Source organism: Corapipo altera, unplaced genomic scaffold (genome assembly GCF_003945725.1).
Source record: "Corapipo altera isolate COAL_440 unplaced genomic scaffold, ASM394572v1 48b, whole genome shotgun sequence".
In the NCBI taxonomy this organism is placed as follows: domain Eukaryota; kingdom Metazoa; phylum Chordata; class Aves; order Passeriformes; family Pipridae; genus Corapipo; species Corapipo altera.
Window position 1 is genome coordinate 9,527,559 of NW_020884884.1, and position 18,630 is coordinate 9,546,188.

The 18,630-nt window shown below is 40.1% G+C and overlaps 1 protein-coding gene and 1 long non-coding RNA gene across 4 annotated transcripts in view; one reads left to right on the top strand and one right to left on the bottom strand.

The window, feature by feature from the left end:
* SRBD1 (S1 RNA binding domain 1) overlaps positions 1-1,532 on the bottom strand; it is a 123,941-nt gene extending 122,409 nt beyond the window's left edge. For all 3 annotated transcript variants that reach the window (XM_027641638.1, XM_027641639.1, XM_027641637.1), the window contains exons 1-2: positions 1,432-1,532; positions 90-192 (exon numbers count right to left, since the gene is read on the bottom strand). The gene's annotated coding sequence lies outside the window, so the exon portion shown is untranslated. The remainder of the gene's footprint in view (positions 1-89; positions 193-1,431) is intronic.
* A 166-nt stretch (positions 1,533-1,698) lies between these two features.
* On the top strand, positions 1,699-14,461 carry LOC113946483. Its single transcript, XR_003527446.1, has 3 exons — positions 1,699-1,858; positions 11,869-11,950; positions 14,300-14,461. It is a non-coding gene; the product is annotated as an uncharacterized LOC113946483 (long non-coding RNA).
* The last annotated feature ends 4,169 nt before the right edge of the window (positions 14,462-18,630 follow it).

Below are 18,630 nucleotides of genomic sequence, written 5' to 3' on the forward strand. Positions count from 1 at the left end.
GGGAAAAAATGCTATGCAGACCAACGGTAGGGTCTCCAGGGTTTTATCAGGTCAACTGAGTTGTACTTGAAAATATAAATCCAACTTACTGTAATCCTCCCGAGGTTAAAATCTTGGAGAACTTCCAGACACTTTTGCTCAGAGAAGCTGGTACAGATTTCTAAGGAGTTGCACAAAGCCAGTCAGGCCTGCCTGAGAAAGGAGTGGTAGACACCATTTAGGAGACTCCAGTGCTAACTGGAAAATTACAACCAGAAAGAAAGGGAGGGACATACAGCAAAACAGTCCCCAAAGCTAACTGGAAAGGCAAAGGTATAAGACTAGTAGGAATAGCACCTATTGGTACTACTTACAGAAGTACCACCAAAAAGATGAAACACACAAATTACGCCCTGAGAAAGCACACTCTACTCTATGCCTGTTCTTATAACTAGTGGTCCCACTGGAGAAAAGGAACAATCTGTGTTGTGCAGCAGCCTGTAAACGAATCAGAAAGGGAGCACACAAACACTTCTCATGCATTTTCACTAATCCACTTATCTCAAACCAACTATGAAGACAGACATTATCCAAAACCAGGGGGATACTGCTCCTGATACAGCAACAGACTGCTACATCAAGTGCAACTACTCCTTTTCTCCAATCCACCAAACCAGCTATACAGTAACACTCCCATCAAGCTTAATTAAATGGGATGTCTTCACTTCTGAAGGGACACAGAAGACATGCATGTCTTCTGCATGGTGACTGCCACAGTAGAGTTTATCACACCAAAATACACATTTTGGAGCCTAGGAGGCAAAAGGGGAGTTGAGAGTAATGTACTTGTTTGTTGCTTGGTGAGCCACTACCACCCAAATCACTGCTGTTTGGCCCAGAAACGTGATGGAGCTTAAAATAAACTTCCATGTACTTGAAAGCCCTACTCTTCCCCTGGCGACACCCTGCTTTCCTCGGGTCTATTGGCATCATTCAAGAGGAAGGACTAACCGAGCTAAACGTCACCTTCCCCGCCCGGGAAGGGCAGCTCCCTGGCAAGACCACGCAGTGAGCTACCTCACAAGCCCCTCCGTGCCCCAAGCCACACGGGGGCGCAGGAAGACCCCGACGCGCCCCCATCTCAGCCCAGCCTGGGGGTGTCCCGATCTCCCGCATCCCCGGTCCCGCTCACCCCCTCGCAACGGGGTCGGGCACCATTGCAGGGTGATGTCACCCTGTCCCGCCGGCCTGGGGGTGAGGCCGGGAGCACAGACGGAGGCCCAGGAAAAGAAGAGGCTCGCTTCCACCGAGACAACCGAGACAAGAGCGAACCCCTCTCTTGCAGGCGCGGTGTGGCGCGGAGAGCACCGGGGCCAGCGCAGCCCCGCTGCCCGCCCCGCCTCACCCGCGGCCCCGTCCCGGCGAGGAGCGGGAGGCTTCCCCAGTCATTACCCCCTGCTGCCGCCGGCTGCCGCGTTTGAAAGGGCCGCCAGCTCGGCCATGGCGGACTCGCCCGCCCGACGCGCCACGGGGAGGAGCAGGAAGCGGCGGCGCTGCCGCGCTGCAGGAAGCGGGGACCGAGGGGGCGGTGGCGGCACCGCCCTCGCACCGCCCCAGAGCGCGGGGCCCGCCCCGGGCTGCGCGGGGTGGAGGGGCCGGGGAGGCGGCGGCATCCGCGGGGCGAAAGGAACGGCTACTTTTCACTTAAACCAAGGACAAAGGGCGGCCATGCAGAGTGTCTGGGTTTAGTTCTTGGCTGGCGGGAGTTCGAAAGGCGTTAGAAACGTTTCCACGGCTTTTGCTACCCAAAAAGCAATTTTTATTTTTTTTTTTTCACAGAAGCATTGGGAAGCAGAAATCATCGTTGTGTGACGCTGAAGTACTGTATCAAAGGTGACTGCAGAACACACAGAAATAAATACATGCCCTTTCAGCCCCCGGAGTAGATAAGAACACATAGATCCCAATATACACAGGGTGCTCATGTTCTTTTACCCATATCCACTAGAACTTGCATTATCTTTCCTTATAAGCCTTCACACTCTAGTGCTGGAAAAAGCATCCAAGTGTTAGTCACCTGCCTTAAAGTTTCATCTAAGGTTATATTTCCCTGTAGTCTCTGCATCTTTTTCATCCATACCTACTAAGTTACATTCAGCAAGGATCCTGTGAAGTCTGTATCTTGTGCGTTAAGTTTAACGACTGCTGGTTTCTGGAGCCATCACTAGAAGAGTGGAGCATGTAGGCTGTTACATTAAAGCCGTCCTTCGAGCTTCCATTACCCTAAAAGGTCTTCTGCTTCGTATCATAAATATTTGTAACTTGTGGTCATAACTATGAGCCAGCTGTCCTCCAGCCTTGGAAAGGCAACATCTTCAATGTAACTAAGGTGCAATAAACGTAAATGATTCATAATTTTTCATCTTGACGTTATAATAAATGTGTATTTAGCAGTCTGGAATGACTTTAAACACAATAATATTCCATGCAGTCTCTCTCTTTCCGTGAAGTTTACCTGACCTCTTTAGTTTCCAGAGGCTTGGAGAGAGACTTCTGCACGTACTTGTCTTTAAGCGTGGGGTTGTATCTCTGGTGCCAAAACTTCGGCTGATATAAACTGTCACAGCTCTATTGATTTAAATAGGGCCTGTGATTTACACAAGTTGAGGATCTGACTCACAGACCTCAATAGGGCTTCTCACATATTTAAAAGTAATTAAGTGTGTAAATGTTTGCATGCTCGGAGCTGATTCACTTAGAGTTTTGTCCTAGTAAGAGCAGAGCAATGGGTAATTTCGTGTAATATTAGGAAACATGAATTCACTATAGAACATGTGACAGTTTTTCAGATAAAACATTATCCTTTATAATAAATAAGGTTCTGATTTTTTGTATTTCAGACCATATTCTACTCTTGTGCCAAAACCTTTAAATAAATATTGGAACTCGGTGCACTATATATCTAAGGACAAAAGATTGTGACTATAAATATCTTATTAATTGTATTTAAATACTTGTTCTGATGCTATTTTGTAATACTTAGAGTGCAACTTTTTACAGAATATAAAAATACTCCCTGTGTCATCTGACTCCTTTGATGTACTGCATTAAAATTCCTATGTCTAAGTACATATCATGCAGTCAACTTTATTTCTCTTCTATAAATAGTTTGAAATTAGGTCACTGTTCTTGTAAGGTTGGGCTAAGCTTGTACAACTGATTTAAAAGAAGTTACCTATATATAAATGTTTTGATTTCTTTCTCATGCTCGCCTACGGTGACACCATTCCTTATCTATAATCAGTAATTTTTCTGTCCTGGCATATGAATTCTATGCTGGCAGTTTTTTGTAAAGTTGTTTATAGTGACCCCTGCTGAAAAAGACTAAGACTGACGCTTCTCTAAACCTTTAAAAAGGCATTTACCCAATTATTTCAGAGTTCAGCACAAAAGAAGAAACCAGACGTAAATTCAAATATATAAAATTTGAAACTCCCTAATTTGGATAGTTTTCAGTAAGATTAGTTGAATCATACAAGGGCTTTTCCTCTCTTACATGCGTAGAATTTACTTTCTAATGCACTGTGATATAGTTACAAAGCAAAATAGCTTCTTATTTCCTAGATATAATGCTTGTTCTTTAGGTTATTGTTCTTTGATAAGGGCTAGATTTGACACCAGTAAATCACTGTCTGAACTGCTGCATGTTAGTGTTTTCAGTGCTCCAGTCAGGAAAGCACATGCTTATGTTTATCTCTGTTAAGGATAACAAAATAGTAAAAAAGCAGATTAAAGCATAAGACTAAGTTTAAACACAGATTACCCCTCTGGTTTCAGAAGGACTTAAGTGTCAGCCTATTCCAGTATTGCCCTGAATAGAATGCTTTCTCAAGCTCAGCTTAAAAATTCTTCAGCAGGAGGTTTGCGTATGTGCTCTCCTACAAGAAAAAGATCCATGTGTGCTCTGTGCTGGGCAGAAGCTGTGTAGCCATAGCTAGTGCAGCTGTAAACCTCAGCTAACAGGCCCTGCTAATGGAATGCATGAGCTGCAGCTTCAGCTTCCTAGCAATCTGCAGACTGGACCAAATAAGTGTATACTTGCTTGCAAAAGAGACTCAAGGTATAACCACAGTAAAATTTCTCATATATATGTTAGTATAAATGTTATTGTAAAACTATATGTGCCTGATATGCTTGGATTTTTTTAAAGCTGTGTTTAAAGAGTATTATTTAGGCTGCAAACCCAAGAAAAAAGCACCATGCTTAGAGCTCCTTGTGTAATCTTTATACTGCCCCTTGTGCAAATATTTACTGATGAATGGAGACATCCCATGGAAAATTGTGAGACTAGCTTAGTGAAATAACCACAAGGAGGCAGAATTAAAATCTGATGAGTAACCTGGATTGTCCCTTTCCCCACTGAGTCCTTCACATTGCATTCTCAGCAACATTCTCAGCAACATTCTCATATTACTAAGTCCAATTTTCTACATCTGATAGACAGGTAAAAGATAAATTGAGTGTAGTTTTCCATATCTGATATTACCAGTGAGGACTGAATCCTATGTCTTTTCCACAGTACACATAATTCAACACATAACCAGTCAAATTTTTCATTTAGTTTAGGAGATGGATTATGGGCCCTAACAGTGGTCTCTTTTTCTGGTATTTGGAAAATTGATGCCACCTGAAATGTCAGGAAGGGAGATGAACCAGTGGGACAATTTGCTGGGTCTTCCTCTCTCCTCTTTGGGAACTGGAGGAAATCTAGTCTTTCACAGTGTTCCCAAAAATTTGCCACTGGAGGCAGATGCTGGATTACTTATGGTATGAGAGTGCAACCTGGTTCTTGGCCACGTTGCAGGAACGTGCTGAGGGTCGTATGGTCTGTACTCAGGCTTCATAAAGAATGTAATCCATACTCCTGTTTCCTACCTCGGTGCTTTGGCAGCTCGTGAGTTAGCTTCTTCTGCAGCCATTACTGCTGCTTTGGTGATGGTGTGAGCTGAACCATGAGATTCTCTTATGTTTTCATCATCTTGGCAGACTGGCAAAAGTTTCCTTAGGAGTGCAACTGGGAAAAGAGAGTCAGTGATTTTTAACAGTCCATTTCTCAACAAAAAGTGACAACGTGTAATGACATAAAGGTATGTGTACATAAAGGAGGCCAGAGAGGCAGGAGAACTCTGCCAGCGCACTTAGCTTGTCAGACACCGGAAGGCCCCAGTCCAGAAGCAGATAACTGCATGAACCTAAGCTAATGAGCACTGCTGAGAAGCAGGGTATGTTAGTTTGGGCATGCTGCCACATTAGCATGACTCTACATCTTCTAGACAGAAGCTAGCGTATGTCTGGGCAGCTCCGAGCATGAGCAGAGTTTGCTTGTATCTGTCTGCACCTGTCTGCATGGCCTCACAGAATAAAAAGCAGTAATTTCCCAATTAACTAGAAAAAGCCTTTTGCAAACAATAAAGGTTGAAGAGTATCTGAAAAAAAAAAAAGGAAAAAAGAAATTGCTTATTTCAAAGCCTCCTCAATTTGTTTTTGCCTACAAGGCCTAGAAGAACTTGGCCAGTGTTGAGTCTACTTTCTATCTTGACAATAAAAGTGCTTTTTTAGTACCTATTTGGTTTTATCTTCTTCTGTTTCTTCCTACCTTATATTTAAATTGAAAGATCTGTGAGCAAGAGACCATCTCACTGCCTCTGTTTGTACAAAAAATACAGTGTGATGGCATCCTCATCTGTGCCTCTGACTCCTAAACACTTGTGTGCCCAGCAGTGATATGAGTGATCTGTACTAAGTAACCATTTGATTTGACACTGTCAATCAGCAGAAGCAGAGGTCTGCCATGAAATAGTTTGTACTGTATTTATGTTTTCTACTTGTCAGCTGGGCAAAGCACCAATATTTTTTATTTTGTGTGGTAGTAAGCGCTTGTAAGTGGAAACTCTGGGTCACTGTTACTTTCTCCACTCATCATTGCTTTTGTCAGACAGCTAGATCCTCTCTCTAGCTTATGACCTGCCTATCCAGAAAGCTAATGTGACCTTCACCATTGCAGACTATGAGTGCCCCATACAGTATTGATCATGGTGCTTTCTCAAAATGAGGGTTCTCTATGCTCAGAACCTAAGTTCCACTTGGAAGAAAATCCTGCAACCAACTTTCTTAGCCCAACACCCACTGAATCCACTGATCACTGCTGTGCAATTGCTCTGTATGTGTTTACAGCAGCTGTGCTTTGTGTATGGATGATGCAGGGTCTTTATGATGCAGAGTCCCTATGGATGTGTAGGATGAAGTACCTATTGTCAGAGTGTGTTTGAAGAGCTTCTGAATTGCTCCAGAAAGCACCAGTATTTATCCTCACAGCCTTATTATTTCCCTGTTGTGACGGAGGAAAGGACAGACAAATTACATGCCTTGAGCAAATGTAAAGAACCATACCAGCATCTTCAAAATCCATTGGTATTCCATACATGATCTGTTAACTCTCCATCTGCAGAAAGGAAGATAGTGTAGCTCTTCTCCCAGTTGATCCAGCAACTGTTTTGCAAAATTACTCATGAAGCTTTGTTGCATGCTCATATGTCTATACATAAGGGAATGGATAAAGCATAAAATCTTGGAAGGAAGCTAAGGGATACAAAAGGATGTTTAGACTGAAGTGTAGACTATTGTTCCTGGGTTACTGCATGCATTTATTTCAAAGAGGAGGTCTGTTCAGAATCAGAAGCAAGGGTGGCTTAGGGATTGATAGCGGGCAATTCTGCTTCTGTAGAGGTCTGATTTCTGTCTATAAGCATGCTCAAGATGATGGAAAATGTTTTTCTAGGCTGCAAGAGTTTTCTGGGAAAAGTCACATTCAGGAGAATCAGAACTAAAGTACTTCACTCAAAGTTAGTCCACTGAACTATCAAAACATATTATTCCTGTATTATTATCCCCATAAAAGCACTTTTCCTCTTTATTTTACCTCATAGGTATATGGGGTATATGCCTATCAATTTTCTATATGTAGGACTAGGATGTCTCAAAGGCAAATCAGTTTCCAGTTTCCTCTGCTGACCATGCAGAAGCACCCAGGTCAGGACCTTCAGTATTCACCAGGCCATGTGTCTTGTTACACAGGGACAGAATCCATCACTTCTGAAAAGAGGAGATGATGTTGGCAAGTGGAGGGGCCTCAAAATGTGCCCATTATTCCCGTCTGTTCAAATTGCAACTTAAGTGCTTACAAATTGATCAAATGCTTTCAGCAAGCTATGAAAAGGGCTTCATTCTAGGGAACATTAATCTGAATCTCAGACTCAATTTCCTCCTCTGCTACAGATGTCCTGTATGACCTTGAATGAGTGACTCTTTCTGTGCCTCAGTTCCTCATTGTTAAATGGGCTGCTAATAACATTTCCTAAAATGTTCTGTGAGGATAAACAATGACTATGATATGATATGGTCAAGCATTAGCACATAAAGGGAATGGATAAGAATCTCAGATTTTACAGGAATATTCCTGCCAGAAAAATTTTGAGCAGTTCCAATAAGTGTACAGACATTATCTGATGTCTGCCATGTTCACTATGGGTCAGTTACTGGCATGACAGTTTAAATAAACAATTCTAACCAAGCAACCTGTAGATAATTTTTGAAACAAGAAAATTTATATGTAGTCAAAATGTAGTCATTGTACTAGATATCCTGATATGGGTTATCATTTAGAGACATTCTGTCTTTCTCAATCATTATTGACTCTCTTTTCTCATCTTCAAAAGCAAGCTAGTGCTTTAAAATCCAAGAGAGGGCTTTTATGTATGTGGCCAAATCCATACAACTGTAAAGATGAGAATAAGAGTCATATAAGGCCTTTATCAGCTGACTGAAATTCCATGGTCTTCAGCAGAGCTGCAGATGGAGATGGATTAACCTGATCCTAGATGAGAGAAAGGTGCAGCTCTTGGCTGCAGAGAGAGACACATTTTCCCTTTAGATCCAGCCCTTCTGCCTTCCCCAGAAGTTAAAGATTGATTTTGGTTTGTGGTTGTAATGTGTCAGTATTTCCACTAGCATGGCAGTCTGCAGGTTTGTTAAAAATACATGGAAAATGGCTCTGTTAGCAACCCTAGGAATCATTCTTTAAAACAACTACCATCAGTCATGCAGACTCAGTCTCAATATCTGTTCAGTTCAAAGTGTGCAGAGTATTTTGTAACCAGGCCAAAATTTTGGAAGTAACATAAACATATGTAATGTCTCAGCTTTGCTAAATTTAAACCAATGCTGTTAGGTTCAAGAAACTGTGATATGGCAACCTCAGCTTTAATAGTACTAGCAGGCATAGAAAATGGTTGCTTTTATTTGTCTCAGTCATCCTGCAGCATCACAGGTCACTCATTCTCTGACAAGAAGTTCCAAAAATTCCAGTGAATGGAGAATGTTGACACATAAAACTCGGTTGCTATTTCTGTAAAATAACTATTACAGTAGCTAACTATATATAGCCAGAAGTAATTGCTTCTGTAAATAAAATACCAGTGAACACATTACAAGATTAAAGAGAAACTTTGAGCTTCCATCACAGCTATTTGCCGACTCTCACCCATATACACACAATGACTTTGCAGTCATAGCTCTGCAGTGCCTCAAGACCTAATTTAGGATATGTGTAGCATATTACACTTCCTCACATTCCTAAATAAAGTACTCTTGCATTAGCTGCCTAGTTCTTATTTTAGCTGACCACTTCACCTTTCACTAGTCATTTCACCAAATAAACTGCAATTCAATTTTTTGTTAGTCTTATTTTAAAGTTAGGATTTATACAGGCTTTAGGGGATCATGGGCGTTTGGATGTATTTTTTAGACAATATTTATTAATTTGAGACTATTTAAAAATAGACTCTTTCAAATGGCAGTTGTAGGTAGTAAAAGTGAGATAGATGAATTGATGGAAGATCAGATCAGAAGTGATGTATTTTAACAAATGTGTCATCAATCTTTGAGAGTGAAGGTGATATTAAATAGCTTGAATACCATGCTGCTATAGGAAGGGACACTTTAAATACTTTGAAGGTAGGTTTACAGTGATCTCTGCCATTCAGTGAAGAAGAGTTATTGCCCATAAACTATGGGAGTTTTGCTCACTACTGCTGGTAAAACTAGAAAGCCTGCTGTTCATCCTTTAAACCTTTTTTTGGTAGGGATTTAACAAGTTCACAACTGAGAAGTATAGAAGGCACCTATGTAAGAGTTTGAAAGTCTCTTACTTTTTTTATTTCCTAGTCTGATATTATTTAGACAAATCTGGCTTGTATGTGGACCTTTCAGAAGAAGAGAATTCTATTCCTATGAAATACCTTTTACTGACTTGGTCCTTCCTGTTGCATCTATAATATCATAAGTTCTGGGAGCTGCTGTGAGGGAGCAAAATCCTGACAAGCTATAGACAGAAGAAAAGCAGACTGGTATTTCTTGTATTTGTATGTGTCACAGGAAAGGAGAGCTTTGAGCCTGAAGCCAAATGGGCAGATGGGCAGGTGCCTTCAGGGAGCTACTAGACATAAAGACAGCATAGGAAAAATTCTTCTGTACTTGAATTAAAACATAAGAAAGGAGTTTTTCCTTCTTCTAAGAGTCAGCGATCAGAGAAGGGTGTTGACATTTTGTTAGGAAGGAGCCATTGTAGGCAGTGTGGGGACAGGCTGCGTGGGAACCTGAAAGTGAAAACCAACAGCATGAGTTTATGTGAACAGGGATAAATAAGAGCAACCAGTATGTTGTTTTAGGCAAAAACCTACACAAATCCTTACAAGATTCTGAATGAATAGGAGCGGTGCCGGAATACATCTGTCATAACTGAAAAAGCAGGCTGATGCTCCATTATATCTTGGACAGGCTGTGATTGAAGATTTCACTGTGGAAAAGATCCGCAAGACAAATTCTGAAGATAATTCAGAGTAGAAGTTGACGCCTGTTATTAGACCTGACAGTAGTGTGACAAGAAAGCAGATAACAAGAAAGAATCACTATGGGAAACAAAATTGTATTAACTTGTTTGTTTTGTCTCTTTGTATTTTAATGTTTGCAGCAATTCAACATCAGCTCCCCCAAAAATGGAGATATTTGTGTTCTCAACTTGTTGTCAAACAAAACGACATCAAGCAGCAACCCATACTTCAGCAGTGTTGCTTCTGCAACAGAAATAAATGCTGTTGACAGGCAATAACCCAGTGTCACAAAACTATCTCAGTCATACCCAGGATATCAAAGAGTACTCCCACTACTTCCCCCTTGTGTACCTAGCTGGAACTCTTTTGCCCAGTTTGAGAAACATTTTTCCATAAGGTGTCTTGTGAAAAAAATGGAATTGGAATGTTGAAAGAGAAACACAAAGATGCAGGTCCCAGTGCTTAGCCCATTAAAGGAGATACTGAGTGAGTTTCATGTGGAGTTTGGAAGCGCCTTCCATAAAACCAAATAAATATTGGTTTGCCCTCCTAAGAGAGCTTTGGGATTCTGTCTTGTAAAGTAGGATATGGGCAGGTATGTTGAACAGCCAGCAGGTCCAGGGAAGTGATTCTTCCCCTGCACTCAATGCTGGTGAGGCCACACCTGGAGTACTGTGTCCAGTTCTGGACCCCTCAGTTCAGGAAGGATATTGAGGTGTTGGAGCAGGTCCAGAGGAGAGCAACAAGGCTGATGAAGGGACTCAAACACAAGTCCTATGAGAAGAGGCTGAGGGAGCTGGGGCTGTTTAGCCTGGAAAAGAGGAGGCTCAGGGGAGACCTCATCACTCTCTACAACTCCCTGAAAGGAGGTTGTAGCCAGGTGGAGGTTGATCTCTTCTCCCAGGCAGCTATCCGTAAGACAAGAGGGCACGGTCTTAAGCTCTGCCAGGTTGGATATTAGGAAGAAGTTCTTTACAGAGAGGGTAATGAGGCATTGGAATGGGCTGCCCAGGGAAGTGGTAGATTCTCCGTCCCTGGAGGTTTTTAAAATGAGACTGGATGTGGCACTTAGTGCCGTGGTCTAGTAACCCCTGTGGTAGTGGATCAAGGGTTGGACTCGATGATCTCAGAGGTCTTTTCCATCCTAGCTGATACTATAAAAAAACAAAACCAAACAGCTGTTTGAAGGACAAATCTAGAGAACAGGCCGACCCAGGACAATTCCCAGGAACATGTATACTTCACTCATGCAGTGTAAATCAATTTTGTATTTCCCATGTATTGACGATGGAGCATTTGTGCCTTTCCAGCACAATAACTGACTGCTGCTTAGTCTCCCCTATCTTCAGCTGAAGCTCCCTAAACTCGCTTATGTCAAATGGAGAACCAGTTCAGACAATGTTATATGCACAACATGTCCTTTTTCAATCTGAAGCACTTTGCTGAAGTTACAGATGCATTTTTAACCTGAACATATGTTTCCCTGCATAGCCTCATGGCTTCTGAACAGCTGTGATAGGAATATAGGTTGTCTCCTGAGGTAAATAAGCGCTCACCTGCTAAGCTGGGAAAAGAATCTCTATAAAGGGTATTTCAGACAGCTTGCAATAAATATGTTATCATCCACTTCATGTAATCCACTAATAATAAAGAAAGAGAAAACCATCCACATTTTATTTTCCATGTGGTGATGCACTGTCCTTATGGAAAGAGGCGAGTGGCAACATGTCACAGCCTGCCAACTTCAAACACCCTTCTGAATGCTGTCTCTCATCAGTGGACTTGTATTCCCAAAGTAAGGAGTATTAGGTTTCAGTGAAAGACCTGGACTGTTCCATTAATGACCTGATGGATGAGGTAAGATTCAGTGGTTTTTTTACTCAAAGCCAGACTTGAAATATTTGAACTGCCTCTCATTTCTGCTTGTCTGTTTTCCTGATAGATACTCATGTGGATCCAATCATCAGATAAATTTCTGAATCAGCAGAAGACATCTGAACTTTTTCCCAAAATACAAAATATAGGTAAGTATTTGAATCCATTGTATCTCAGTACAGTGCTGTAGCTTTACAAATGCTAAGTAAAATGGGAGCTTTGTCTCATGATCTTGGCATCATCATCCTTAGACACCAGAACTTTAACATTTAGATATCTTAGTGTATTTGAAACTGTCAGTTTCTATCCTTTTAGAGATAGAAGAAAAAGAAACCTAGACAAAGTTTTCTTGAGGAAAACTCATGTTAAACTCAAAACTTTAAACAAATAAACTAATTTTTCCAGGATTATAATTTCTTAGATCACACCAAACAAAAAAGAAAAACCACCCCAAAACAAACAGGATGTGATGTTTCTGTCCTCTGACATTATTGAAATATTCAGGCATAAAATATGCTACTGAAATGTCTGAAAAAGGTTATGCTATTAATCCACACATAATTTAGAAATGTTTGGAATTATATTACCCAAACTTTTATATAAAAAAATATTAGGCAAAACTAGAAAAGATTGAGTCAAAAATAAGTATTTTGTAATGTTACAAATACATTGGCACAAGCTATGAAAAATGTACTAGAATTATAGATTAAATTACTTTGATTATACTGGATAATAGCTGGTTTTTTGATAATAAATACTTGTTAGTTATAAGACCTTATTACAGTTTTTAACCTAATTGCTAATCTCCCTTTGCTTCCTCTCTCCCTTAAGACTCCTTACTGCAGATTGCAGCTTTCTCTCTTTTGGAGCATGTGTAAGAGAATTCTGTATGTTGAAGGAAGAGGTACACAAAGGAACTGCTCCTTTATTTTATAAATATGTGTTTGTCCTAATAAATAAAGTGGCAACATTTCTCCCAGGCTAAACCTAGTGTAAAAAATTCAAATACAAACTGGAGCATAAAGGCACGAAACAGAAATCTTGTTACTTTGAAAAGGATACAAAGATATGTCAATGTCAGTATAAACAAACAGCTTGAAACAAACAAATGGTGAAAACCAAAACTGAAGCAATGATGTACTACATTATATGAATAAATATATATTTTTAACTATTTATTTTATGAAAAATGAAGGTATGGGGACTGTGATATCTACAAAAATAGTAGAGTTATTCAAAAGCAGAAGAGTTAGTGTTTTCTCTATGCTGCTTTTTTAAGCATCACACCTTGACCTCTAGATGCAGTGAATCCCTTTCTCTTCCCCTAGGGATGGGTGAAGGATACTGGATTTCCCAGACTCAGATAGAATGTTAAAACCATGGATATTGAAAATCTCTCAAGAGACTCCTTCAATTATATTAATACTAGAGATGGGAAACATTTTTCGTGAATAACACTTCAGAAAAATGCCATGTCCTTATAATTATGATATATATCTTCATCAAATTATTTTGACAATTATGATCAAAACTAACAAAAAAATCCTGCCATGGTTTCATTAATTTTTTTTTTCAAAGAGGCACTGTAACTAATTTTAACTTTTTAATTAACATTGAGACTGCCTGGAAAAAAACGCTCTTATGACTTGTCCTATCTTGGATTTATTAAGAGTTGGCAGCCCTACATTTGATTCCTTTGGATTGGTTACCTATTTGACTTTACAAGAGCACCATCGGGGCAACTATACCTCTGTTAGTTTATTTAAATTCAGATAATAAGAAATAACTGTAATCGTATGAGACTTAGATGAAGGCAGTCAATTCTCACACATTTCTTTTGGAGTGTCTGCTTTCTTTAAAAACAGTTAAAAACACAAACAACCAAACAGAAAAACCCCAAAACCCAATAACCAAACAAAGTGGTTTTCATATGAAAACTTTAAATTCTCTGACGGATTATTTTCAGTTGACAACTAGATTGGTTTCAGATACTGAAAATTTGTAGTCTATAGTACTTTCTTTTTGCCCGAAATTACCTGATATGTCCAAAAGCAGAAATATTTATGATAGAAGATATCTTTAAAAAGTTATTTGCTAAACATAGATAAATTTAGAGGCATTTTTGAATTTATTTAGATAAAATTAAAACAAAACACCTGTTGTTTTCTTTGATTTGCATGAGGAAGAAAACCTGTTTTCCAGTCAGATAAAATATGATTTTTCTTTGCCTTTATAGAATAGCTATCATATCCTAAAATAAAAGTATGAAAGTGAAGAGGGTGCTTTGAGGATAGATGTGTGAAAGTTTTGTAGATAGCTATGAGGTTACAGAGGTATAATTACTAATTAAGTAGCACTGATTCAGACATGTCGTGCTTTGCTCAGGCTCATATATATTACCTGTATGTAATGGTAGTGGATCATGCCCTGTCTTGCTGCAAGTGTTCTGCTTTGTGGAATCACATCTTTTGCTTTCTGCCCCTCTTGTGCTGTGTTAGAAGAAACTGAAATTATACTGAAGGAAGACATTCTTTGCATTATTGAGAGCTTCTACAACCTGGAACAGAAAGGACTAAGAAAAAGAGATGAAGCACTTAGCTGGAAATATAGTGAGGTGGATGTGTTTTAGGCATGTAAATGCAGAAGAAAAATGGAGTACTACAGACTTAGAACCACACCCACAAACATTAAAAGGAGAAAGAAAAGTAAAATAAACTGTGGAGGAGTAATTATGACCTGCTAAGCCTTTGTGCCTTTGTTCTCTTTGTGAACTCTAAAGTCATGAGTGAGTCATGGCAGTTTAGTGGTCAACTGTTTTCTATTCTGTGTTTGCCAATAGAGGCCCATTAGGCATCAGCTCGTGGGAAAGCCATCTCTGTCAGTCCACACCTCAAAGGTTTCACCCAGCATTGACTCCCTTCTTTCCCTTATGAGAGGTGTGTTGGAGCAACAACCATTTCTGGACTGTCCATGTCTTTAAAAAGTTGAAAACTGCCACCTATACTAGAAAACGAAACTAGGCTTTTGCGACTTCAGAGACATAAATACCAATACTTGTGTAGCTGTGTACTACATTTCAGTTCTCCGAAGACATGTGCAGGAATAAGTCTACTGAAGAGTCCTGAATCCTGACATTTCAGATTGTATAGTGTTATTCACAAACATGCCTTTTTGAGCTTTGGCCATCATTGTAACTTATCAATGAAGCCAGTAAAAAATACAGCTCAGCATGTCCTACATGTCCCAAGTAGCAATACTGCAAATACTGTAAATTGTTACATCACACCTTTATTCTGCCTTAGTTTAACAGTTTTAAAATGTTTCACTACTTGAATACTATCATGGGAAAAGGCTAGAGGAAAGCTGTAGGAATAACAAGATACCAGTTTTATTAATTACTCTTTTAATGACTTTAAGCAGGTGATAAAGAATAAATTCTCAAAATTGTCCACTTAACTTGAGATACCCAAAATATCTCGTCATATATTTTACAATTAAAGCACTCAAAATTCAGAGGCACTCCCAAAATGTAGCCCTTTAATCATTCTCTTTCTCATTCATCTGCATTGTGAAGTGGTGATAATACCTACTTCTGAAAAGCCTGTTCTTTTTACATTTCATTGATACTACTGAACTGATGCATAATTTAAAATCATCAAAAAAATCAGCAGAAGCTGGTAACAATAGTTACACCTTGGGCATACTTATTACTCCACTGCTACTTATCAACTGTGAAATGAGTTTGCCTTGGAGTATCACATATATTAGTGACAGATGCTTCTAATCCTGGGTGAGACAGTAAGATGAATCCTAGCAATGCTTCAATAAAGTGCATACATACTGCCAGTCTTCTCTGTAACCTTACTACATCCAGTGATGGCCAGGCATGTAAATGGCAAGTTGTCCAGACTTGGAGTTTCCCTTATGTTTTTTCAAATTTCTTGTGGTGTTCTCATACTAAACAGATCAGCAGAACAGTAAGCCCTTCTAGCCTGTTCTATTGGATGCCGTATACTGCCGTATGTTGTATGGCTTGCACTCCTGCAGTGTATGAGAAAGCAGAGAGTCAATTCTGTTTCCTGGATGCAAACACATTCAGATCCCTCAGAGTTTCTTTTAGGGAAGTCCACCTCAAATTAAGAACAATTTTCAGAAGCCACAATACTTTGGTACTCTATGGAAAGAAAGAAAAACAGCAAAAGCTAACAGGAGTATGGATAATTGACAACTGACCCCAAAATACAGTCTGTGGGTCTGTGACAACCCAAGGACCAGCTTTCCTGTCATGAAAGGAATGACATTAAGAATTAGACTACACTTGCTTCTTGCCTGAAATTGCTTATGTGGTAGAGAAGGAAGGAAGGAAAAGTACCTGTCCTTGTGGTTTGGTTTGGTTTTTGATGCAATACAAAATAATGCACTCAAGCAGCATACATACTGTGGGGGTTTTTTTCTGCATGCTGTTCAAGAAAGCAACAGCCTGGAAAGGCAAGACTGACCTTCATGTTCCTGTCCTCTTCTGGTCCTGATGAAGAGAGTGAACTGTACTCTCAGGAAAAAAATCTTCCAAGGCTCACCCAGAGTTCATGGAGAGGCTGATCTAGGGAAATGGGTTCTCTCTTGCATCCTGATCAATTCCAGAATTCTTTCCTTGTCACTCTGTCCCAAAATTGCTTCCAGCAAGGATAATCTAACCATTGAGTCTGAATATCAGTGGACTCCTTCTATAGTCCTGAGCAATGCCAGGTAACTCCAAGTTTTCCTGCCCCAGAAAACTGTTGTAAATTCTCAAGATGAGGGCTGATAAACCAAGGACACATCAGAGCTGGGTTTTACCCTTCACAAGCTTCTCCAGCAACTCCTCATATAGAATAGCAACAATCCCGCAAATGGCAAACCCACAGTGAATGCTGCCAGCGTACTCATGTGAAGGCAGAGAGGAGACATGGGCAAGACCAAGTGGAAGCTTATTTTTATATTCAGGATATGTATTCACTATAGAAGTACTGCTGTATTTTACCAGAGAGACATACAGTGCTAAAGCTTTTTATATCAATAAAATAAAGTCGCCACCCACAAGCAATAAAATATTAAATAAAAAACCTGACAGTGCTGAGAGTCCCTGGCACAGCTGTGTTTGTCTGGGATCATACTGCTCTACAGCCCTGCCTAACAGCCAGAAATCTCTAGCCTAGAAGTGACCTAAGCATATGCTCTGCAACTGGTGGTATGTTTTTGTAGCCCATGCAGATATGCTTAAACTAGCTGTGATCTATCTAGCTCAGATAAGAACTGCTAGGAAGGTATGATATCATGGTTTTCAGTCTTGGCTAGCAAACCAGGTGCATACCTGAAAACAGGCTGGCTGGTAGACACTGCATTGAAGTCACCATATCCCTGTGCCTGCCAGAATCAGGTACCTTAAAGCTGCAAATCCATGCAGATGTACTCTGAGAGATTTATTCCCAGTGAAAGCTAACACATTGAGCTAGTGTTTAGTATGTTCTTTTAAAAGAGGTTGGGAAGAGTACCAAAAGTATAATTACACTAGCAAGAGTTGGAGAGCTAATTAATCACACATTGACAAGATCTCTTGTGCTGAGACATTTCACAGAGAACATTGGGAGTGCCTTAAGTAACTTCCTCAGGTACATGCTTTTTGAGTGAAGAATAAATTAGTAGGAAATTGGCTGGACACAAAGGAAACCTTGGAATGGAGTTGGAGGTTGGACCAAGCCCAGTGAGACTGGGATTTTTCTTTATCTTTAGAAAAAATGCATTAGCTATTGGTATACCCTTAAAGATCATCTGCAGCATGACAGGAGTGAAAATGCCTTTGAGGATGCTTTTTTCATAACCGTACCTCCAAAATTAGATATCTAAATAATAATTTGACTTTCAAAGATAGTCAGCATTTGACAGCAATCTTTGATTTCTTGCCAGGAAGGGACTGATTCCACTAACACTCAACTATTGCTACACAAGTATATCCATTAAGTTCAAAGGAATTCAGTGGATATACTCGTGAAGATCTTCACATCTATGATGTTTGGAACATATTCATGTCAAAGTTCCTCAATTTTCACAGGGTTTATAATGTGGGGTTTGGCTTTTATTTAATTCTTTACATGAAGTTGTTTCTGAAAATCTCTCCTGCGTGCAGGCCTGATTTTATTCCTTATGTATCTGTTTTGTATAACTTTAAGAAATTATGCTCTTTTAAAAAATAAACAACAAAAAATCACCTCTCCTTCTTTTATATTACTGAACTTGGAAAAGCCTGAAAATTTGCTGACATTTCTCCAAGGTTTGAGCAGTTTTTCAGGAAAGTGCTAGAAATTGATATAAGCATTAGTTTTGCAAAAGCTCAGCCAGATGTACTCCTCTGCTAACGGGACTATATAAAAAAATAAATCCTCTGGAAAACCCAGTCAACCCATTTATAAGCCTTGAGCAAGAACACGTCAAAAAGAGTTGTAATTGTGGCTGCAATAATGGAATAAAGCCTATTGCGACTCCTGGCAGGATTTTACACCCTCTCTCCACCAGATAGTGCTGTTTCTCCACAGAGCTATTGAGGATGCACAGGCCAGGGAAAGGTCAGGGGCTGTCTCGAGGTAACAGGCTGCCTGCGGCTTGCTCGTCCCTCCCTGCCGCGGCCACTGCCACTCTACCTGAAAGAGGGCAGGCGCGTCTGGGAGAGGTTTGCGGGAGTAAAAGCGTGACTTGGGAGGGTGCTGTGTGCAGGTGACTGCGTGCTTGTGTTGCCAGTTGTTATCCGTTATCAGTTTGATGTAATCTCTTTCCTAAAGTAAGAATGCAAATAGAA